General features: G+C 34.9%; 1 long non-coding RNA gene across 3 annotated transcripts in view; it reads right to left on the minus strand.

The window, feature by feature from the left end:
* LOC141373619 (uncharacterized) overlaps positions 1–25,868 on the minus strand; it is a 419,005-nt gene that overhangs the window by 279,456 nt on the left and 113,681 nt on the right. For all 3 annotated transcript variants that reach the window (XR_012379822.1, XR_012379821.1, XR_012379823.1), the window contains exon 3: positions 4,809–4,875. This is a non-coding gene — a long non-coding RNA (uncharacterized lncRNA). The remainder of the gene's footprint in view (positions 1–4,808; positions 4,876–25,868) is intronic.

The raw sequence follows: 25,868 nt of genomic DNA on the forward strand, positions 1-25,868 counted from the left end.
ATGTTCTATAATTAACAAATCCTTCAACAGGAGTCATGCTACAGATGTGATAAAAAGAAAAAAATGCAAAGTATCTTAGCTTTTTATCAGACCACACTCAGATTATTTTTCCCTTGAAGAAGTTAATAAGCTATCAGTAGAGGATTAAATGTTTAAGTATTCATTACCACTATTTCACACACCAGAAAGAAGTTAGTAAAACATGAAGACAAGTTAGAAAAATAAAGTCTTCCTTCCTTCAAACTGATAAAGAAGCAGGTAGATGTTCTGCTCTCTCTAAACCCATCTACTACTCCATCTTAGCACAACAGTCACTTGCAGAGGATATGGAAGCTAGAAAAGAGTGGATATGAAAGCCTGAAAGAGAAACATCCAGGTAATAAGAAGAACTGAAGCAGAACCCTATAGAATGATAGTATTTTAAGGACTTTCGATGTCTGACCCTGAGTCAAGTTTAAAGAATAAAATCTACAATTAAAAATGGCACAGAAGAAATGGAATGGATTCAGTAAAATGGCTAGCCAAGAAAATTTAGTCTTTAGCAACACTTCTTTCTTGAATTGTTTCTAACTATCAGTGCTAGACACCATGTATAGGTCCTCAACACCAATCCCTGTGTTCTATGTTCTCCCCTACATGACAGGAAATAGACCCCTTTTTCCAGTCTCCTTTGCCTGACAGGCTGTAGCTAAGAAATTTGCATGGGGGAAAGAAGGCATTATTCTCTTCCAAAAGGTAGATGTGGGGGTAGATACAGGATGATAGAGTTTCAATGGCTTCCCTGTGAGTTCTTGCAAATGCTATATTTTGCTGATACACAAAGCTGAAATCTCCAGCATTGTTTGTTTGCATTTCTTGTGTTTCTGTCTGTGCATGTTGACTGAATAATATTAGATGTGCAGTAACCAATCACCAAGACACTGTGAAGGAAGTGCCATGATCAGTCCCTGATTATGATGTGCATAAATAATAGCCATGAAATTTGTACTTTATGCAGCAACTCACAGTTAATATAACATGGTAACTAAAATTTGGATCATGCTGTTGGAAGGCTAGTATTATTTAACTAAACTAAAACAACAGAAACTGAAATCCATGCATATCAGAACCATGTAAAGTGAAGATTGCCTGCATTGGGAATAGTGACGTTTTCCGGGAGTAATGAAATTATTTTACTGAATATACCAATGCTGTCCCAAGGAAATACAATAAAAGTCACAGCTGCAAGCCATATGTGTAATTTTAAATATCTTAGTAGCCAGTCTAAGAAAAGTGAAAAGGAACAGGTAAAGTTAACTTTAATAATCTATTTTATTTAACCCAATATATCCAAAATATTTCCTTAAATATGTAAGCTCTATAAAAATTGAGACATTTACATTCTTTTTTTCATTCTGAGTCTTTGAAATTCAGAGTGTATTTTAATTTGAACTAGCCAGATTTCAAGTGTTTAAATCTCATGTGGTAAATGGCTATGCTATTGAACAACATTGATATAAATGCTAAATATTTAATAATGAATTATTTTTCCCTCCTTGTGTCGGATTTCCAAAAATGTACGGCCAAACATATGCGCTGCTCCTTCTAAGTGCACTGGAGTTGATGGCATGGATGTTGGGAACTAGTCACACTCTGGTTCCAGGGCACTTGGTTAATCTAATTTATTCTTCATTTGTTTTCTTACTTATTTAAACTTACTTTGTGTTTCTATATTTTATACATATTTATATGTCATTCATATCCCTTTTATAATAAAATGGGGGCACAAGTAAGAAAGTATGTAAACAAAACTATCTAAAATAAATATAATTTGGTTGACACTCAAAAAATTATAAAACCTCAGAATGTTCCCTTCTGTTGGATAGATACACGTACCAAAACAACACTTAGATTAATGCATCATAAAAGGATGCATTTTAGCCAGTTTACTGGTTAAAAATAAAAAGGGGAAAGAAAATACACACTATGGGAGAGAGATAATAACTCAATTTTCACTCCCCTACTTCCACAGTACAAAATTCTGATAAATGGGATCTAATAGGTAACACTTCTGAGGAATTACTCACATAAACAATGAGGACATTCTTTTTCCAGTCCTTAAATACACAGAGAGTCTAGAAGAACAGAGATTATGTTCTGAAGTTTTAAGAGTAACCAGTTATGTCATTCAAACACATCTCTGAGTTTCAAAAAGAAGCTTGAAATCAGGATTGCTTGAAGATAAAATATTTAAATCCTAGTAATCATGAACTTTCTTTTCCTTTCTGATAAAATGTACTGATGTGTTCTCAGCTGGTGTATCATTCCATGTACATTGTAGATTTTTTGACATCATACATGATTCTAATATTTTTTCATTTAAATAAAAGCCTGTCTTTTTTATAATCATCTAAAAACAAGGTATAATTTTTTTGAAATTCTGAAATGCTTGATATGAACGTCCCTTATTCATATATTGAGTATATGTAGGTCTCAAGTTAGTTGTACAAGTCAGTAAAGGCTGTCTACAAAAGGTTATTTGAACAGAGACACGAGAAGCATACATGTTTTGGCTGCCCAGTGTCAAATACCACAAGACCAGTTGAATTATTTCAACAAAGATACATATGTCAGCTTGTAGATCACAATTTATTCACAAAATGTTTGAAATTAAATTGAAACAAAGTTAGTTAAATGGGAGGATCACTGACTAAACTAAACGACTAACTAAACGACAATAAGGGCTCCTGGGACAATTGGTCTTCGAAACCCAAACTGGACTTTGTTGAGTTACTCTATCTGCTCTGTACCATTCACTGTCTACACCAATTTTTGTTTAAACATTGGTCACAGCTATTACCAACTCTTAGTTTACATTTTGCAATCTTCAATACTAGAAAGCAGTGTTCCCTTTCTCTTAGTACTGCTAAAAATAAACTTTATTAAAAAATTCTGACTTCTGTTTGTGGCTTTGTGCTAACCGAACAAATCAGGAGGAACAGTTGCAATTATTGCCCCAGTTTGGGTAAGGGGATAAATAGTAGAGAACAAAGAGGAGGTGGTCACTGAACATGATGACACCTCCTGAGGTGGTTCACCGAGATGGAAACAGATCCCCAAAAGCAGGTGGGAGAGGAGGGCAACGGTGCTACTTCTAGAAGAAAGATAGAGTTGTGCCAATGTTTTTCACTGCAATCAAATGCAAGATTTTTTTCACATTTTTATCCAATTGTTCTGTGCTATTTAGAGACAGCTATAATGCAACTAAATGACTTATGAATGCCTAAATAGCACATCCTTTACATATTAGCTCCAGCCATAATGGGAAACTAGAGAATACATAACATAACTGGGTATGTTAGAAATTAATAAAGAGAAATGGATCTAGTAATAATGGCAGAATACAGAACATACAGACCAGGTATGTTAGAAATTTCATTCAAGTACTAATAACAGAGGTCCCTAAAACAATGGCTTAAATAAGGTAGTTTTTTCAAATGAAAAATAGCCAGGCATAGACAAAATAGGATCAGCGTGGCACCCTCATCTTTCTCAGGAAAGCAGGTTCCTTTAATCTTTCCTGCTCTATCATTCTAGCATTTCTGAAGTCCCACGCAAAAACTTCTGCTTAAGTTATTTGCTAGAATTTGATCGCATAATTACACCTACTTGCAAAAGAACCTGGGAAATGATTGTTTTTTTTTAAACTGGACACAGTGCTGTACTAAAACAGATAATCAAACCATTACTAAGAAAGAACAGTGGATGGAATTTGGGCCATCTCCGACTCTGTGAGTATGCTGTTTCAAAGCACTTAAAATATGCAACTGACCTGGAATGTAATAAAATATCACTGTTATAAAGCTAGTTTCCCTTTTAAGGGAAAATCAAATATATCTGCATCTATCTCTTTTTATGTGTATATAGATATAGAGCAGGCCCTTGGAGTTAGAAGCAGATTTTTTTCTAACACTGATGCTCATTTGCTAAGTAATGAGTGTGTGTGAAACGGTCGGAATAGTGTTTTGCTTTTCTATTTTTGAAAGAAATTAGTAACTACCTATCTATCTCCTTAAGCTGTTAGAAATATGGATAGAATCTTGAATAACACTTAAAACAAGTTCCTAAGTAATTTTAATGTATAATTTCAAAGTTAAAAGGGAAAAGCTAAGCACTGAATTAGTCTTTTAATGTGTCATCCTTTCCATATAGTAAAATAAATTAATGACAATATCATCTAAAGAGGGGTAATTGAAAACTACCAAATGCTGTACAATTATTCAAGATCACATGTATTTGTAATGCTTCATTCAAATTCACTCATATCTCTTCAATGTATTTAGAGATTTTCCTAGAGATAGTGATAATATTACATTTACTGTTCAATTTAGTTAATGAAAATAAATAACAGAGTTATTTGAAAGTAATACAAACCAGTGCTAAGATAAATAAATTGAATTACTAGGCAGAAGCTTATTTCTTTATCATGTCCCAAAGGGCAAATTAATTAGATTTTATTCTTAATTTTCAAAGTATTCTTAGAATAAATTATTGATGTTTTTATAAACATTGCTATAGGATATCTTGAAATGCATTATGCTCCTCAGCCAAGTTGATAGACGCATTAGGGGAAAGGAAAAATTAATTCAATATAAATTTTACCTTGGTTAATTCCCCTTGCTAATATATTGCAAGTTGCACTACTTTCACCCCATGGAAACCCATCAGGCAGCTTAATCAAGCTATATTAATTGAATATAACAATATCTCTTTGTGTTATTAGAGTAATTCTATGTTTTTACCCTTCATAAACATTTATATTCTCTTACCTCATTAGGGCTTTTGTTCTTTCTCCATTCTAACATAGAAGCAAATTTCCTTCCAGTCTGTTTTCACCTAGAAATTATATTTAAAGTTATGATCAATTTATTTTTACTGACTATATTCACACACTGCATGAATGCAGCATTATTCATTTAAAAATGTCCCTATTGTTGGACATTTACATTATTTCTGACATTTCACTATTAAAAATAATGTGAGTTGAATGCTGGTTACACATGGATTATTTCCTTATGTTAGATTTGCCAAAATGCCATTAATAAATCAAAGAACAGGGGGCATCTTTAAGGCTTTTAACCCCTATTGCCAAAAAATTCAATCAGTACTAAATGAAGGTATCTAACTCATTGGCCCAAAGAATGTTGACTCAAAAATATTTATCACCTTCAATATGCAGTATACTATGCTATAAATTGAGGATATATTTTACTGTAGACTCATGACTACCAAGGAGAGGAGAGAGGAGAGACATATTAAGAGCTGAGAGAGACATGAGCTTTTGCTAGTATTTTTGTTTTCAGTTTTTAGCTTGTGAGAGACCAACACTTTAAATATGTTAATTGGAATAAAATTTAATGGAGAGGTAGAAGATAAGCAGTGATGTGCTGACAAATGTCTAACATCCATCTCTGAAAGTTTTTTAAAGCACTTATTTATTTAGCATTTGGTGATTTACATGGGGTAAGTATTCCCACCATGGCCAATTTCCACCTACCAAATTGACATCAGCTAATTTTCAAAATTCCTTAAAATTCACTCATCAGTTCTTGCAAGCCACTACAACCTGGCTTCAGCAAACTAAGTAGATAACACCACAGAGTCAGAGCTGCTGAGAAGAGATAAAGAAGAAAGGATGGAGATATAGGGAATTTAGCCTTGGATTAGAAAAGGGAAACCTCTTTAATTTCATTAGTGGGAGGTACATGATGCACAAAAATGTAATTTGGTTTATGGATTTAGTAATCAAAAGTCAAGAACTTGTCGTCTGGCAATATCTTTTTCCTTTGTGATGTCAAAAAGAAGAAATCTGATTAGAACAAGGTGGAAGAAGAGAGATGTTAAGAAAAATGTGAAAAGTAGATATGAGGATGCAAACTGACGGGACACACAGAAAGATAGCAGAGTAGTATTGGGAACCCAGCTGAGTTTAATGACCGGGAATTAATAGCAATTCCAAACAGATAAGTGCTATTCTTGTCAGAGTGAGAAGCCCGTATTTGGAAAGGAGAAAGCAATGACCTGGTTTCATCCATAGTTGGGCATTTGCCAAAGAAATACAATATGGAAAGATATAGAAAAATACAGAAAGAGTATTAAGGACATGGGGAAACATAGTTAAAATGCTGCACTATGGAACTGAATCTGGATAATGAGAGAAGTAAACAGGAAACTAGTAGACAGGAATACAGGGGATCTATAAGAAGAAGTCCTGGGGAAATTTTTCTCACTGAGATGTCGGTGGAAATAATAATAATACACATCAGCAAAATGAAAGAGTAGGAAGCTCTCAATACGAGAAAAAAAAGAAAAAAGGAAACCATCTGAACCAACTTCGCCAAAACTGGAAACAGTCAAAACTTTACAGCAATCAAACAGATGCTAAATCAAGAAAAATCTAACTTAAAGAAGGTAGGAAATCTTTGGGATATTTTGTCTGTGATTTCCCTAACCCCTTCCCAGCTTTGTGGCAGTCTTGAAGATGGCAGCCCATGTTCCCAGCCTCAGACTCTGGTCCTTGGATCTGGAGGGAGCAGAGCAAATCTTATTTGCAGATTATTGTATTTGTTTTAAGCTGCCTGGGGACCTGAAAGACTGATGCAAATGGATTGTCTCTGTTTTGTCTATCTCAGAACCTGCTTAGGGATGAAATGATGTGGGTATCACTTGAAAACATTGCAAGGCATCAAAAAATCTACATTTGTTTGGGCAAAAGATTATACTTGAGACATACAAGAGGCCTCTTAAGGCCTGGGGGGGAAGAACCTAAAACAGAGTTTCTTTGGCTAATTAGCAAGGACATTCAAAGCACTTGAGTGTACTGGGAAATTAAGAGATCAACAAAGCATACTCAGGACAGGGCACATGTTTAAAAAGAACTGAAAAGACTCTAAGCTTTCACCACTGGCTGATCTATGGTCTCACTGAAGGCTGAGACAGAATTGTAAACAGCCTGGCTAAGTGTTAAAAGAGTGTCTTAGAACCAGGAGAGACGATGGACTCTGAAAAACAAACTGAGGGTTCTAGAGGGGAGGGGGGTGGGGGGATGGGTTAGCCTGGTGATGGGTATTAAAGAGGGCACTTTCTGCATGGAGCACTGGGTGTTATGCACAAACAATGAATCATGGAACACTACATCAAAAACTAATGATGTAATGTATGGTTATTAACATAACAATAAAAATTAAAAAAAAAAAGTGTCTTAGCCCAGATCCAATTCACAAAGCATAAAAGAAGTGGCTTAGTTGTTGCTGTTCTTGTTAAGACTTCTAGTATTCAAAGAAATCTCAGTCAAAACACTGGCAAACCCAAGCTAAAGATTCAGCAATCAAGAACAGCAAGCCCTGAGGAAGGGGAGAATATGATTTCCAAAATTACCACACTATATCATCTGAATGCCTGATTTTCAACAAAAAATTACACAGCATACAAAAAAGCACAGTATGGTCAATTAAAGGAAAGGAATAAACCAACTGACAGAAACCGTCCCTATGGAAGCAGACATTGGACTTTACAAAGACTTTAAATCAATGGTCTTAAATATGCAATATGCCAAAGAGCTGAAGGAAACCATGGACAAATAACTAAAATAAACCAGGAAACCAATATACGAATAAAATGAAACTATTAATAAATAAAATTATAAAAAGAAACTAAGAAAAATTCTCCAGTTGAATAGTACAATAATTGAAATGAGATATTCACTGGAGGGGTTCAATAGCATATTTGATCAGGCAATTGTATAACTGTATGCCAACAAATTAGATAACCTAGATGGATTAAACAGAATCCTCAAAACATTCTGGTCATCTGCTGACTCAAGAAGAAATAAAAACTCTCAACACACCTAGAACAAATAAAGAGTTTGAATGAGTAATCAAAAACCTCCCAACAAAGAAATACCCAGGACTGCCTAGCTTAACTGGTGAGTTCTACCAAACGTTTAAAGAGTAATTAACACCAATGCTTCTCAAACTCTTTCAAAAAATAAGAGGAGGGAACACCATAATCCATTCTATTAGGCTAACATTATGCTCATACCAAAGCCAGTCAGACCTTACAGCACCAGAAAACCCCAAACCAATATCCTTTATGCATATAGATGCAAAATCCTCAGCAAAATACTAGCAAGGCAAATCCAACAGCATATTAAAAGACAAACACCAAAATAACAGGGTCACTGTTCTTGCCCCCGAATAATGAAAATGCAAACATTTCCTGGAAGCCCGAACCGCTCTGTTCACACTGACTGATTCCCAACTTTTTCAATACAGATGAGACAAAGCACAACCTTTTTGGATACAATATACATGTAAAAAAAAAAAAAAAGCTGCAATGCTTTCATTGGGAAGAGACTGATATAAAGCTGACATCCTCTATATTAGCATTTTTCCCTCCTTTATACAATGGTGTTTGTATTTAATGACCTAGTCCTAAGTCTGACTTACTTGTACTCTTAAGTAAACTTTTCTTTTTTTTTTTTTTTTGGTCAAAAGCATAGGAATTATGGAATTATACAATTATAGGAATTGTAAGGAAGCATATCGGATACATACAAACATTATCTTAATTCTGGAGTCTCATTTGATTTTTCCCAGAATCTATAGAAAACAGCTATATAATATAATTTGCATTTTATAGATGGATAAGAGTTGAAGAACTCTAGGTATCTTAGTGCTGGATAAATGACTCCTGCTCCTAGTTTGGTGATTAAACTAATGTTATATGTCAGGTTGATGGGTGCCTGCACCTATCTCTGTACTATATACACATACTTTACTTTTTACTTTACTTTATACTTTATACTTTTTACTTTACTTCATACTTCAAGGCTCTGGGTCATACCAAATGAAGACTGCAATTCTTACCATCTATACAGTCTCTTTCGGTATTTTTACCCAGTATCTAAAAGAATATGACCACACCACACATGTGGTCAGGATTTACCTGTGCCTACATGCTTTAAATGTGGCCAACAGGATGCACTTCACATAAGTAAATAAGCTCTACTGAAAATAAATGCCTTATTATAGTGATTATGAGCATCCTTTACAGTAACTGCCTTCCACTCTCCTGAATGATACTTTGAATTGTTTATACTGAGGAGGAAGAAGCTAGCATCCTCTCTGAAAAAAATGCTCCCCTCTTGTGTGGCAGTTCAAGTAAAAAAAGTTGCTCTACATGAGCTTTCAGGCTCATTTCATAGCTGGGATATATGAGTGAAGCAAAAGAGCACAATAAGCTACAAGCTGGACTGAAGTCAGCACAACTTAGATTCACATTCCAGTTCTGCTACTTAGCAGTCTCTTCAGTATAAACAAGTTACTTAAAATCATCTGTAAATTATATTTTTTGAAAAGATTTTATTTATTTATTGGAGCGCACACACATGAGACAGAGAGAGCACGCGCACAGAGGAAGAGGGAGAGGGAGAAGCAGACTCCTCACCAAGCAGGGAACCCAATGCGGGGATCGATCCCAGGAACCCCAGATCATGAGCTGAGCCAACGGCAGACGCTTAACTGGCTGAGCCACCCAGGTGCCCCAAAGTCATCTGTAAAATTATATTACCTTTCTCATGACATTATATTGAAGATTACATGAGTTAACAACAGCAAATTACACAGGCATGGGTCCTAAATATAATAGCTAAAAAAACTGAAATTAGTTATGCAATTTTCTGTCTCTCTCAGTTATGACAGTTTGAGGTTCCGTCTCAGAGTTGGGCACATATTATCGTGCTCACCTGGTGTTTTTATGGAAATTAATTGAATGAGATGGTCCAGAGTCATATACCTTTCAACACAGTTGGTTCTAGGTCATAAGGGACGACTTAATACTTTAAGCTTAGTCTTAACTTTGGAAAATAATATCTGGTCTTACGTTTAGACATTTTTTTAAAGCCATCCACCTCTGATGTGTGGGGCACTATATTGTTCTGTAATTTCATAATGTCAGTGGGATGATGTTAAACTCAATGTGGCATTGAGATAGTGACAGAAACACACATATACCGTGTTTGAAGACGATCATACATCATGGGGGCATGATCTTTTTTAAAAGAAATCACAAATAGGAATTTTCTTAATCTGTTTCATTTTGATGTTATGTATACATATATATTGCATAAAGCACAAGGACTCATTATATATCTTACCCTTATGATTACAGAGAAAAGAATTAATGCAATTATTGCTTTGGGGAATGACACACATTTTCTATGTATGCCTGCCATAAATGAAAAGAAGGATTTATACTATTTGTTAGATTTAGACAAACTTAGAGCAAAATATACAAATATTGATCTGTGTAATAGATAACTTATCACAGCATGTAGGTAGATTATCGCCTGATAAGAATAAAGGTTACTATCCAGATAATTCAGGTCAGTATAGTACCTTGGCCTCAAGTATCCAAATAAAAATGCTCTAAATATTTTTAATCACATGGATAATTTTATAAGCTCTCCACTGTTCTCAGAATAAGTATTTTTTACAAATCATTGGGGAGAATCATGTTTTAGTGAGTATTTTGTTAAAGATATATTGGGAAAATCATTTTAAACCCTAATAAAGTATTTGGGGTGCCTCAGTGGCTCAGTTGGTTAAGCCTCTGCCTTCAGGTCAGGTCATGATCCCAGGGTCCTGGGATCGAGCCCTGCATCGAGAAGTCTGCTTCTCCTTCTCCCTCTGCCTGCCACTACCCCCTGCTTGTGCTCTCTCTGTCAAATAAAATAAACAAAATCTTTAAAAAAAAAATCCTAAAGTATTTAAAATAATTAAAAGCTATTATTTCTAATGTGTTGAAAAGGAAATATAACTTAATCATATATCTCACATCTAAAATAGTGAAACTTTAAAAACAAAAAATGCTTTCTTAACTGGATGACTAATGCATAAAAAACGTATATTTTTCTTCAACTGGGAAGTAACTGATGAACTCAATTGTTCAGTAGTTGACATGCAGTTAAGATTTGCTGAGAGAGAAATACCTTTGATCAATGAATAATGGTATTTCCCAGCTATCTGAAGAGAACTGACTGTCTCAACTGTAAATGAATTTAAAAGATCACCAGATTTATAATTACTAGATTTATGAAGACAAAAAAAAAAAAACCCCACAACTCTACATTATCAAAGCTACCACCTGAGTCTTCAGTAATACCCAAGATTTACTTAGCATCTGATTTTTTTAAGGTACCAAATTAACAGAAAGATAGTGCTGCTAATTTTTAGATTATCTCTAAATTTACCTTTTAGTTCTCCTACCAAGGAGCATGGCACAATCAATTTATATTCTAGTCACTCTACAATTCTTTTGTGGAGACAAAATGATTAGTAGGTAACTATTAGCAAGTTAATTTTATTTGCATGGCTGAAAATTATTAAGTATTTTATAATGTTCTTGGGTCTTTGGTGCAAATAACTAGCTTACCATATATCAAGGACTCATGGATCTTTTTAAGAGCTGCTTTAGGAAATAATAATGTCTATATCTGGTTTCTGTCTCATCAAAATGTACTTACTGGAAGAATAATTTTCCTTGCATTAGCAAAATATGTGGAATGTTCGAAAGCAGTTTGAAGAAGGATGTTTCTTGTTGGAAAACAATTTTTGGCAGGAAGAATGTTTTATTACCTTCAAAATTTTACAAAGGTAACTTACAGAACTTTTACATGAGTGTGCTTTATTTGAAACAAAATCAATTACCAATTTTTCAAACTTTTCAATAAAACCTGTGAAGATTAAAAAATATCATTGATTGAAATATGTATATTTAAATTAATTCTAAGTTATATTTAATACTGTTTAGACTTACAGATTCTGATATCTTACTCTTAAATAATAACCTCTGACCAGAAACTTCTTGGCTAAATTTGTCCTTGTCTATCTTCCTGAATTTTTGGGCCAAGATAGCCATGAAATTTAAAATCAAAGAAAGCCCTTTACCAGCTTTTTTTTTCTTAATTTATAATTTTTTACTTCGGTGAAGTCCTTTAAAGAGTACATGCCCTCATTTTTAAAATATGTCTTAAAATATAAATATCGGGGCACCTGGGTGGCTCAGTCAATTAAGCATCCTAGGATTGAGCCCTGAGTTGGGCTCCCTACTTGGCAGGGAGTCTGTTTCTCCCTTTCCCTCTGCCCCTCCCCCCTGCTCGTTTTCTCTCTCTCTCTCTCTCTCTCAAATAAATAAGATCTTTAAAATGAAAAAAATAAAATAAAATATAAATGCAAATGGTAAAAACATTATGTTATCTTAAACTCAACTAAGGAATGCATGACTAATAGTATGTCCTTATCTCAAAGATGGTTTGGCTAGAAATGGCCTCCTAGGTAATAGGGTCTTAATTGTTGGAAGAGTTAAAGAAAGGAATTACACAAAAAAACCCTGACATTTTCATTTTGTGGAGGGCTAGGTCTCAAGTGACATAACTGAGGAAGCCTTAGACTGTGTAAACAATTAAGGGCCAATTTCTGTAGAGAAATAAAATTCAAATACCAATATCTTTAGAAAGCAATAAAAGGCTTTATCTGGTTTCAATTTTATTTTACTAAACTTATTTCTGCCTCTCAAGTGGAATGTATCTGGGAGAAAATAAGTCATTGTCCTACTTATTATAAAACTCCTCGTCTAATCCAATTCATAATAAGTTTGGCAAATGATGCTGACAAGGCTTTTGAACATACTATGTTCTGTTCCCTAACACTCAATAAATATCTGTTAAATTGAATTGAATTGTTCAGGTGAATGAAGTTTGCTTATTCTTTTTACAGTTCTCGTAAAGATTATTTACAAAAATCTTCTGAGACAAACACTGATCACTAGTCTTTTCAAAGTTGATTCAGAAAAGTTTTCTATATTTGTCATTAAAACTTAGATGACATCAAGAGTAACTGAATTCACAAATGTCACTGCAAATAGCAGTCTTATCTCTGGCTGCTTACTGTCTTGCCTTCAAATATCTAATCACTCCAGGATATTCTTCCCATTTACTATATATTTTATTACATTTATTTACATTACATATTAAAAGTATAATATGTGTTGTCACATAATACTTAATTTTATAGCTCCCTAGATGAATTTGATAAGCTCCTTTTACATTGGATCCCCATTAAAACCAAGGATCTATGAGGCGCTAAGTCAACCATTCTCCAAAAGTCAAAGAGGAGAAACTGAACAGTGGTGCCATAGTAGAGAGAAGATGAAGAAAGTTGGAAATACATTATTTGGAATTATAGTCACGGGATACAGTAATACCATGTGACAATTTGTGCTGTTTATAGTGCTTCTGCTGCATGCAAAAGTAAACTGTATTAGTGCTTTCCAATTTTTGTTCATGTCATGGCTCACAAAAGGTGATAATATTCTCATGGCATGCTGACGCAAACTGAAAGGAATTTAGGGGCATCTAAACAGACCCCAGTGGGAAAAAATAGTATTTTCTTATACATACACACACACACACACACACACAATTTAATATGTATGAAGGGAGATTAAATTTGGCTGCTGCTGCAATCTGTACCCACCAGGAGCTCCATCCACTCTGCCTCACTGCCACCTTCCCTGTGAGCCTTCCCTTAGCCGAAACACAGTGCTTCCTGGATTCCCTGACTGCTCTTCCCGCATCTCGTCCAGCCCATTGGACACAATGGGCAGTTGAGCCTATGCAGCTGCAGCAACGGCAGGTGTTCAGATGGGAGAGCCTCTCTTTGGCCTTGCTAATTGTAAAGGAGTGTAGCAAATTCTTTCATATTGTTTGCCTCTGTTGACCAAGGATTTTGTTTTTAGACTTCTTTGATCATGCTGTCTTTGGAAGAGACTTCAGTGAAGTTATTTACAGGTAGAGATAGAAGGCCAGGCACTGGGCTCTAACTTGTCTCTAAGGGGAATGAAGGGATCTCAAGGTCTTGCAGCACACCTTAATCCCTTCATGGCACTACCATAAGAAAACTCTGAATCATTTAATGCCCAAAATTAGATTACATCCTAAATAAACTATTTTTCTAGAGTCCATGGATGATAACAATCAGGAACGTTTTGGAAATAATTAAATACCTGTAAGATGTCACCAAACCCCTATGCCTCCGTTAAAATGCAACTGTTATAGAAGGACAACAAAATTAATGAATTACACAAAGTATGGTTACCTAGAGTCAAATATACCCTCATCCATCCAGATGTTCAAAAAACAATTTACAATTTACATACGGAAACACAACACAGCAAAACAAACCAAATGAAATACACTAATAAGCAATGTCAAATTTACTAATGACCAAGTATATATCCTATACTCTGATTTAGTGTGATATCCCTTTTGGTCAGTGGTCTCAAAGCTTGTTTTAGCTTTCACTGCACATTGCAATCATTTGGGTAGACATTTTAAAAGACTAATTTCAGGGAATCAACCCAGAAATTGTAACTTAATTGGTCTTAGGTGGGACTTGAAAATAGATATTATTATTATTTAAAAGATTTTATTTTTATTTATTTGAGAGAGAGAGCAAGAGATATCACAGGGGAGAGAGAGAAGCAGACTCCCCACTGAGCAGAAAGCTGGACGTGGGGCTCAGTCCCAGGACCCTGAGATCATGACCTGAGCGGACGGCAGACACTTAACCAGTTGAGTCACCCAGGCGCCCCCAAAATAGATATTATTGTAAAGGTTGCCAGGTGATGCTAATAGGAAACCATTATTTGGGAACCACTCCTTTAAACTTCTCTGTTTTCTCTTTTCCCCTCTACCAGGAAGTAACGGGATATTCTTAAATCTCTTTTTTCTGTAATGTCCACCCACTCTCTCTCCAGGATCCCTTCCTCTCTGTATTCTAATGATAAGCTTATGCACTGTACATTAGGGTGGAATTTCTTTTTCTCAATATCCTAGGTACTAGCCGACACATAATCTCTGGAGACCAAGTAGCTTATCAGGGTACTGCAGTGTGCTATATCCTACAAAAGGAAGCTCCCTGTCCACTCCACACATCTTGTCCTAGATAATTTTTCAAGTCTGAATTCTTGACACATCTAACAAAATAAAGTTGCATCATTGAGCTTTTATTCTTGCTCTTTCCTTAACTTGACCTATAGCTGAACTGGTTGCTCAGCTCCTGAGGCGCTGGTGACAGTAAGACACCATTGATTCTGTACTAATTTAGGTGCTCTTTTCTTTTCCTTCAAACATATACACATAAATCTTTGATGATAGATCAGTGGAGCTTTTTCATACACAACTGCTAAGTGGTTCTGTAATAAACAGACCAGATCTAGAATAGAAACACTGTTGCCACACATTGAAGACATCAGTTGCCGGAACCAAACATTTAATGTCTGGCTTCACAGACATTGCACAATTAAAGTCCTACATGGAGGGGCACCTGGGTGGCTCAGGTGGTTAAGCAACTGCCTTCGGTGCAGGTCATGATCCTGGAGTCCCGGGATTGAGTCCCACATCAGGCTCCCTGCTCAGCAGGGAGTCTGCTTCTCCCTCTGACCCTCTTCCTTCTCATGCTCTCTGTCTCTCATTCTCTCTTTCTCAAATAAATAAATAAAATCTTTTAAAAAAAGAAAGAAGTCCTACATGGAAGGACAAAAGAAAGGAAGGAAAGAAGATAGGAAGAAAGGAACGAAGGAAAGATGGGAGAACGGGAGGATTGAAGTACAGAGGAAGGCAGGAAGGAAAGAAGGGGAAAATAAAGAAAAGAGAAAAAAGATTTTATAGATTTTAAATGATCAAAAAGGATATGATACAACAACTTGTTAAACCAAGTCCTGTTAAACATTAAGAGTATAGTTCTCGGTAATTCAAGTCAAATAAATATTGTGCATAACAATAAAAAAAAGAAATCACTTTTCTAGATTATGGTAAATCTACACTGGTAGTTTTATGTAGCCATGGAAACCATGCGTAAGCTCATAAAATTATTTTCACATAAATTTCTTTTACAGTTTATAAAAACACTTTCACTAGTTATAAAGAGGAAATGAATTTGTCATTTAGAGTGGAAGAAATAAAAGCAAATGTAGTGCCCTGTACATTTATATGTGTGCTACATATTATAGTTGCGAAATGCATTCCAATGATGAAATCATGAAAAAAAATGGGGACACTAATGATCTACTTATAAGGTTTATGTGATCTTACTTTTTTCAATTAGGACAATAGTTTCTGAGAAAAGCAACTAATTTAAGGAAACTAAATTATTGTGCTTGGAAGAACCATGTGTTCTGAATAAAATTTGATGACACTATTTTTTCGTGTTTTATGATTTGGGAGAAATACCAAGATACAAAATACCATCTGTATGTAGACATTAAAAAGACTGACCACTTATTTGTTCTACTTTGTAGAGCGTAAAATTATCTTTGCTTTAAAAAGCAAATTAGTGAATAGCAATTTTTCATAAGGTAAACAGCACAATTACCGAACTTGAAGAGAGCTTCTTTACCTACCCTAGCATATGTTCATTTTTATTGCCAATACTTTTTGAACCTTTGATTTATTGAAAATGTTACCTTTGTAGCAATATTAATTCTTGTGATCTATCCTATAAATTAAGTTGAAAAGTAGAAGAAAAAATGTGATTATAGGGGTGCCTGGGTGGCTCAGTTGTCAAGCGTCTGCCTTTGGCTCAGGTCATGATCCCAGGGTCCTGGGATCGAGCCCCACATTGGGCTCCATGGGAAGCCTGCTTCTCCCTCTCCCACTCCCCCTGCTTGTGTTCTCTCTCTCACTGTCTCTCTGTCAAATAAATAAATAAAATCTTTAAAAAAAAAAGTGATTATAATGAATTATCTCTTGGGGCACAAGGGTGGCTCAGTCAGTTAAGTGGCGGGCTCTTGATTTCGGCTCAGGTGATGACCTCAGGGTTCTGGGATGGAGTCCAGAGTCAGGCTCCATGCTCAGTGGGGAGTCTGCTTGAGATTCTCTCTCCCTCTCCCTCTGCCCTTCCCCTTGCTCATGTGCTCTCTCTCTCTCAAATAAATAAACATATCTTAAAAAAAATGAATTATTTCTAGTACAGGTTTCCCCTGCTGTCCAAAAGTAGAGTGTTCTTATGAAAGTTTTCCTAAGCTGAAATGATATAAAGCAAAGAACAATTACCATTAACTTATATGTAAAATTTTCTGAGCATTCCCAGCCCCCCAAAATCACCTCTTAGGCTTTTCTGATACCTTAGGACACATCTTACTAATGGATGTACAAAATAAATTGAGATAAAGCACTGATGCTCACAGACATAGTTCAAAGCTACAGCAGCTTGATGTTGAGATGCCGAGTGTGGTTCCTGAGAAAGGAGCTCCAAGGTGCCACTCTCTGCTCTAGGCATGTGTTGCCTATATAACAGTCTGCTGTAAAACAAATGCTGAATGCTATTTTTGTCTTTTTTCATAAAAGCAAAATTCCTCTCTGAATTTCTTTCGGTTAGCAAAAACAGGTACTAACGTCGTCTTTGTAAAAGCAAAGGGGTGGAACATGAACTTTGGAAAAGCAGGGGATTTACCTGTATTTGTCATTGTTGTCTGGCAAGTATTACTCTTCCTAACCTTAGAATTTATATAGTCCCAGATGTTTGCTTTGAATAAAATGTCTGATTCTTCTGATGCAGTAATATATCTGCAATAAAACTGATAATTATAGGGTATTACTTTTCACTGGATGAAAAATAAATTCTTCAATAATAACAACCCCACTATGGGCATAAGTCTTTCTGTAGCCACTCAGAATTGTATTGCCATTTTTTAAGGAAGAAGAGACAAAAATGCCACTTTGAAAAGTAATTCTTTGAAATACACTGTAGGGAAAACAAAATCATGTTCAATGTATTCTGTGCCATTGCTTCTGTATATGCAGGTACTTCTTTTAAGCTATCATTGTTAACTTTTGTCATTCACTGTTATATATTATGAGGACATTCCTTTATTTTTCTGATACTGGCATCCTGCCTGAGAAATGTTACAGTATTAAATTGTTTGATCTGAAGAGGTAGCTAATTAAAGATCACTGGAAATACCCCAGTTTCCCTGAGACTGTCCATATCTATGTGGACTAGGAAGACAGTTAGGGAATCTGTCTCTACCATGGCAAGGTACTTACTAAATGGTTTGAGAACACTAAGCAGAAGTTTCAGAAAGATTCTAGAGAATTGTTACATTGTCCAACCTGTGAAATCTTGAACTTCTATTTCCTTCTTGGCATGATTAGCATTTTGATTAGATTATCTCCAAGGTCCTTTGCATCCATGATACCCTTTTTGATGCAAAAAAAAAAGCACTTCAATCCTAAAAAGCTTCAAATGATACTGTCCTAGATCTACATTCTTTCTAGAAGCCTGAGGCACCAATAGTCCTCTTTTATCACAATGTTGAATTTCAAAGAGAATCACAGGGCACCTGTGTAGCTCAGTAGGTTAAGGGTCGGACTCTTGATTTCACCTCAGGTCGTGATCTCAGGGTCATGAGTTCGAGTCCCACGTCAGGCTCAGGCAATGGGCATGGAGCCTGCTTATGATTCTCTCTCTCCCTCTACCCCTTCCCACCTGCTCTTGCACACTATCTCTCTCAAAAATAAATAAATTAATTAATTTTTAAAAAGAGAATCATATAGGCATTTCTACAATCAACATTTGAGGTCATTTTATGTTATTTTATTTATTTGAGAGAGAGAGAGAGCCTGAGCGAGAGCGTGAGTGAGAGCATGAGCAGGGTGAGGGGCAGAGGGAGAGGGAGATGGAGAAGCGGACTCCCTGCTGAGCAAGGAGCCTGATGTGGGGCTTGATCCTGGGACTCCCAGATCAAGGCAGGCAGGCACTTAACCAACTGAGCCAAAAGGCACCCCATTTGAGGTCATTTGAATGTGCTAATTATAGAAATTCAGAAAGGCAAATGTCTGAATAGAAAAATTCTCAGAAAGAAAGCAGAAGTTAATTATCAACTGGTCCAAAAGACCAAAATACTTTGCTGAATCTTCCTTGAAAAGAACAAAGTAGAAAACAGAATAGGGTTCCATGATTTACCAATTAGAAAGAATGAAGACATTTAAAGAGTTGATTAAAGGATAATTTTCAGATACAAGAAAATAGCCACAGTGATAATTCCATAGATGACTAGACAGGAAGAATTTTGGGAAGAAGATGCCTTGAATGGTAATAAAGAAGATAAGAGAGTAAATGGCAGATTCTAATAGTATTTCACTAACCTAGTTTCTTTAGACCTGGTAGTATTTTTCCAACAACATAATAGGCAGAGGAATGAGAAAGCCTAGAATAGTAGTAAAAGGGGACAAATTGAAGTATAACCTGATTGGAGGCTGTTGGCATAGGGCAAAGCATAAATGGCTAAGTAGAAGTGGGGCATCCTATATGATTGGTTAGATGTACATACTTATTTTGAGGGTAAACAAACCTATTGATCAAATGGTGAAGATACACCGCTGATAATTTTATGGCCACTTACACATTTTAAGAAACCATGGACAATCTTTTAAGAGACTGAATTCTAAGATGGCATACTTTAAAAAAAATATGTGCACAACATATTATTTTGTGATCCTCATGAAAGATTACCACAGCTAGCTGCAAATTCTGCCCTTTGTTATTTGGTGGAAAGATAACTGACAGTGTGCATTTACAAAGAAGGACAGTGGCAATTTGTCTAATCAAAATTTTAATTAACCTCCTTGTAGGTTTTGAAATGTTTAAGTATTTCCATTTTTTAAAAAAATATTTCTTCATTTATTTGTCCATTCATTGCTTCTTTAGTCTCTATTCTGCATCTGTGCACTAAAGGAACTAGAAAGAAAAGAACAAAGCCCGAAGTTAGTAGAAGGGAAATAAATAACAAAGATCAGAGCAGAAATAAATGCAATAGACACTAAAAAGACAATAAAATAGATGAAACTATGTGCTATTTTTTTAAAGATAATCAAAATAGAAAAACTTTTTTATATTCACCAAGAAAAAAGGGGACTTGAATAACTAAAATTAGAAAAGAAAATGGAAACATTACAACTGATACCACAGAAATAAAAATGATCATAAGAGACTACTCTGATCAATCACACACCCCAAAATTGGACAACTGAGACTAAATGGATTAATTCCTAGGAACATACAAACTACCAAAACTCAATCATAAAAAAATAGAAAATATGAAGAGACCAATTATTGGTAAGGAGACTGAATCAGAAATTAAAACTTCCCAGCAAAGAAAAGTGACCAGATGGCTTCACAGGAAAATTCTACTAGACATTTAAAGAAGTAATACTAGTCCTTCCCTAATTCTTCCAAAAAATAGAAAGTACACTTCCATATTCATTTTACAAGGCCAGCATTACCTTGGTACCAAAACCGGACAGGAATACTACAAGAAAAGAAGATTACAGGCCAATATCCCTAATAAAACAGACATAAAAATCCTCAACAAAACAGTAAACTGGATTCAACAGTACATTGAAAGAATCAGAGGTGCCTGGGTGGCTCAGCTGGCTGGGCATCCGACTCTTGATTTTGGCTCAGGTCATGATTCTCAGGTCCTGGAATCAAGCCCCACACATCAGGCTCTGTGCTCAATGGGGGAGTCCACTGGAGGATCTCTCCCTCTCCTTCTGCCCCTCCCCCCACTTGTACATGCTCTTTCTCTAAAATAAATAAATCTTAAAAAAAGAAAAGGAATCATACTCCATGATCACGTGGAATCTATTCCAGGGATGAAATGATTGTTCAACATCTGCAAATCAATTAATGTAATACACCACATTAACAAAATGAAGGATGAAATTAAATGATAAATCTCAATACATGCAGAAGAAGCATTTAACAAAATTCAACATCCATTTATGATAAAAACTCTCAACAAAGTGGGTATAGAGGGAACGTACCTCAACATAATAAAGGCCCTACAGGACAAGCCCACAGCTAACATACTAAATGGTGAAAAGCTGAAAGACTTCCTCTAAGATCAGGAATAAGAAAAGTATGCACATTCTCATCACTTTCATTCCATAGTACTAGAAGTCCTCACCAGAGCAATTAGGCAAGAAAAAGACAAAAGGCATGATGCTATATATACAAAACCTTAAAATCTCCACCAAAACCTGTTAAACTAATAAACAAATTTGGTAAATTTTCAAAATATAAAATATAAAATCACTATATAAAATTCAGTTGCATTTCTATACCTATGCCTAGAAGGAGCTGTCAGAAAGAGAAATTACGAGATTAATCTCATTTACATTAATATAAAAAAAATGCTTAGGAATAAATTTAACCAAGAGGATGAAGATCTATACATGGAACACTAACAATAAAACATTAATGAAAGAAATTTAAGACACAAAGAGATGGAAAATATTCTGTGCTCCTGGATTGGAAAAATCAATATTGTTAAAACATACATATTACCCAAAGCAATCTACAGATTCAGTGCAATCCCTATCAAAATCACCATGCAATTTTTCACAGAAATAGTAAAAACAATCCTAAAATTTGTATGGAACCACAAAAGATGTAGAATAACCAAAGCAATTTTAAGAAAGAAGCACAAAGCTGGAGGCATCACACTTCTTGATTTCAAAGTACATTGCAAAACTATAATAATCAAAACAGTATAGTGTTATCATAGACTGATACATACAATGGAAAAAAAATAGCCCAGAAAGAAGGTTTTGCATATATGTTCAATCAACTTATGAAAAGGAGCCAAGAATATACAATAGGGAAAGGATAGTCTCACCTATAATTGTGTTGGGAAAACTGGACAGGCATGGGCAAATAATGAAACTGGACCCCTATCTTATATTATACACAAAAATCAACTCAAAATAGATTAAAGACTTAAATGGAAGAACTAAAACAAAAAACTCCTAGAAGAAAGCAGGGGTAATCTCCTTAACATTGGTCTTGTCAATGATTTTTTGGATTTGAGACCAAAAGCAAAGACAACAAAAGCAAAATCAACAAGTGGAACTACTCAAACTAAAAAAAGCTTCTGCACAGCAAAGGAAACCTACAGAATGAGACAAATATTTGCAAATCATAAATCTGATAAGAGATTTATATCCAAAATATATAAAAAACTCATACAACTCAATAGCAAAGTAACAATCTGATAAAAAAATTGACAGAAAAACAGAATGGATGTTTTTCTAAATAAGACATACAAATGGCCAACAGGTACATGAAAAGGTGCTCAACATCACTAATCACCAGGAAAATGCAAATCAAAAACCACAATGATATATCACTTTACATCTTTTAGAATGGCTATCATCAAAAAAGACAACAGATAACAAGTGTTAGCAAGGATATGGAGAAAAAAGACCCCTCGTGCACTACTGGTGGGAATGTAAAATGGTGCAGCCACTATGGAAGATAGTATGGAGGTTTCACACACACACACACAAATAGAAATACAAATACCATATGATCCCATTTTTTGGGTGTACATACAAAGGAAATGAAATCAGGATATTGAAGATATATCCGTACTCTCATGTTCACTGCAGCATCATTTACAATAATGAAGATATATAAGCAACTGGAGTGTCCATAAACCAATAAATAAATAAGGAGATGTAATATATTTACATAAGGGAATATTATTCAGCCATGAGAAAGAGGGAAATCCTGCCATTTGTGATAACATGGATGAAGCTTGGGGGCATTATGCTGAGATAAGTCAGAGAGAGAAAGATAAATGCTGTATGATATAATTTATATGTGAATTCTAAGAAAGCTGAACTCATGGAAACAGAGGAAAATGGTAGTTATCCTATTCTGGAAGCTGGGGAGTTGGGAAGATATTTATCAAAGAGTACAAAGTTGCAATCAGAAGATTAGTAATGTACAACATAGTGATTACAGTCAACAATACTGTATTATATGCTTCAAATTGCTAAGAGAGTAGATCTTAAATGTTCTCACCAAAACAAACAAACAAAAGCTATGGTAATGGATATGGCAATTAACTGAATGAGAGGAATCTTTTCACAATGTATATGTATATCAAATCACCATGATGTATACTTTACTCATCTGACAATTTTATTTGTCAATTATATCTCAATAAAGCTGAAATTTAAAAAAAAGATATAATTAGGTGTACTATATAAACTATGATTAGATCCTGATTATAAAAATGTTATAAAAGATTTTTGGAATAACGGGGGCAATCTAAACACGTGCAGATCATTAAATAATAAGAAGAAATCATTTAAATTCTTAGGCTCTGATAATAGTATTGCAATTCTATAATAAAGTGTCATTTTTAAAAGATTTTTAAATTAAATTAATTAATTAATTAATTAATTTATTTATTTATGAGAGAGAAAACACCACCAGCAGGAGAGAGGGAGAGGGACAAGCAGACTCCCTGCTGAGCAAGGAGCCTTACTCGGGGCTGGATGCAGGGCTGGATGTGGGGCTGGATGCCAGCCTGGACACCAGGCACCATCCAAGGATCCTGAGATCATGACCTGAGCTAAATTCAGATGCTTAACCGACCGAGCCACCCAGGCACCCCAGAAAAAAAAAAAATTTTTTTTAAAGAGAAGCACGTTGCACTGCATTGTGAAGGATCATGATGCCTACAACTATCTTTAAAATGATTTGGAAATAATAAAAATGTAATACCATTTGCAATCACCTGTGAAGCAAATATGGTGAAATATTAATTCTTACACTTAAGTAGAGGATATGTGGGTGTTCACTGTATTATGTTATGTAATGGAAAATTTTTGAAACATAACAAAAACTAGAAAGACAAAGACAAAAAGAATGGGAAAAAAATAAGCTCCACTTCTGATATGATGGCACTAGGCTGAGGCATCCTTGAGCAACTGATCCTGTCCTGGGAGTGTGGATGGGAGCTGAAGGTGGTAGAGTGCACTAGAAAGTCTGAATTCTATTCCCAAACCACCCATCCTTCTCAAATGAGCCTGGACTTCATCTGTGAAATGTTCTGTCCAAAGACCAAGATGAGAATGTAAGGAGGATGGAAGGTTGCTCCACTTCTTCTGCTGAATACAATTTAAAAATAGAGAACTTATAATAGTCAAATATATTATAATTTATAAAGCATGGAAATCAGCTGTAAAGTATTCAAAGTACTCTAAAGTGCCTTTCTAAAAGACACAATCATCCTGCTCATTCCATAAAATCTGTTTTTTTCCATTATATCTATGTCACTGTTTCCTAGCTTCCTGTACAGATCTAAGAGAAATATTAGAAAAATCTGGTATCTTTTATAGTCAAATTTGGAGATCATTTTAGAAAAAGTGGGGGGGGATTATTATTCATGGAAATGCATCCTTTATAACCAAATGATTCTTACTGCCCTACGACTTAACATTCTACTTGTATTTTGTATCTTAGCCTCTCCTTACCTGAATCATGAATGTCTCTAAACTTTCAAGACAATTAAGCATATGATAATATTAAAAGGTAAAGAAGTAAAATATAGCCCCTGACACTGAAACATAGTACTAGAAAATCTCTTGGTATCTTTTCACTTAATAACAAAGTATCAAAATAGTTAAGAACATTTTCATTGGGTAATTCTGTGAGATCAAATTAAGAGCTAAGAAAGCAAATCAAGTGCCCTGTGAATGAATGCCATTGCAAACAATTCATATCTTTAAAATTAATCTTATTACTTGGGAAAATTTTTCCACGCTAGAATTAAAAAGGAAAAAAATAGTCATAGCAACCTACTTTTATAATCCCCTTCTTCATGAAGATTGGTCAAAATGTTATTTTCTACCCATCTTGTTCTAATGCTTTCCCCTCAGCTTCAATCCTTCACTCCACTGCCCATCTCTCATGACAACTCCTCTGAATATATAATCTCACTAAGTCCTTGCTTGCTGACCATCCTGTAAGAGACTTTTCATGCATAATTATTGGCCTCAAAATATTGGATTCTTCTTTAGAAAACTCAATATATCAGAGACATATATCTTTTCTGAGAATTCTTACTACTACTTACTTTTACTTTAAAGAAGTCCCTTTTCCGATCAGATGAGTGAAAGTTTAGAAAAAAAATAGTAGAAGAATAAATGATACACATTTTTTTCAACTCATTAAAACACATTCCTGACTATGACATAATTGGAGCTTTTGCTACAAAGTTTATTCCTCTACAACAGAGTAAGCAGTTTCAAGTACCCTTAACATCTGCTACGAAGCAATATTTCTCTGATATTTCTCAGCCAACTACAGCATACTTCAGGGGGGAAAAAAGATTTTTCAAATTTTCCTAGTTAGAGGTTTAAAACTTTCCTTTAACTAGAACCTGAACTAAGTACTATGAAATAAGAAAAAGGCAAAAAGGGTATGGAAATTTTCTGCTTTGGAGTTTTTATAAAGGTTCAAATGTCTGTTTTTCTCTCTTTTCCAGAAACCAGGGTGCTTATAAGTTCACATCATTTTTCTGGTCTAGTAAATTCCTTCACTGTCGTAAAATGGAGGTCTCACAAAATGTTATCTGTGACAATAAACTGACTCAGAGACAATCGAAGGCAAAGCAGTCCAAATAATTCCTACTTCATACTCACATATACAGATATCTGATATTCTTCTGCTATTTCTGGGACTGTATTAATTACTACAGACCAATCTATCCATAAATCAGGATTTTTCCACATTTCATGATCCTGTTATGTGTCTAGTAGAATTTAATTTGAAATTTATTTCCTTTTTGACTAATCCATACAGGCACTATTCTTGCCTTTAATTATTTTAAATTATATTTTCATAAGTAATTAGAAATCTAGGAATCTAGAAAATTTTAAATTTTAAGATTAATTTTATATCTCAAAATTC

Source organism: Callorhinus ursinus, unplaced genomic scaffold (genome assembly GCF_003265705.2).
Source record: "Callorhinus ursinus isolate GAN/ISIS: 27379988/994484 unplaced genomic scaffold, GSC_fseal_2.0 scaffold10, whole genome shotgun sequence".
Lineage (NCBI taxonomy): Eukaryota > Metazoa > Chordata > Mammalia > Carnivora > Otariidae > Callorhinus > Callorhinus ursinus.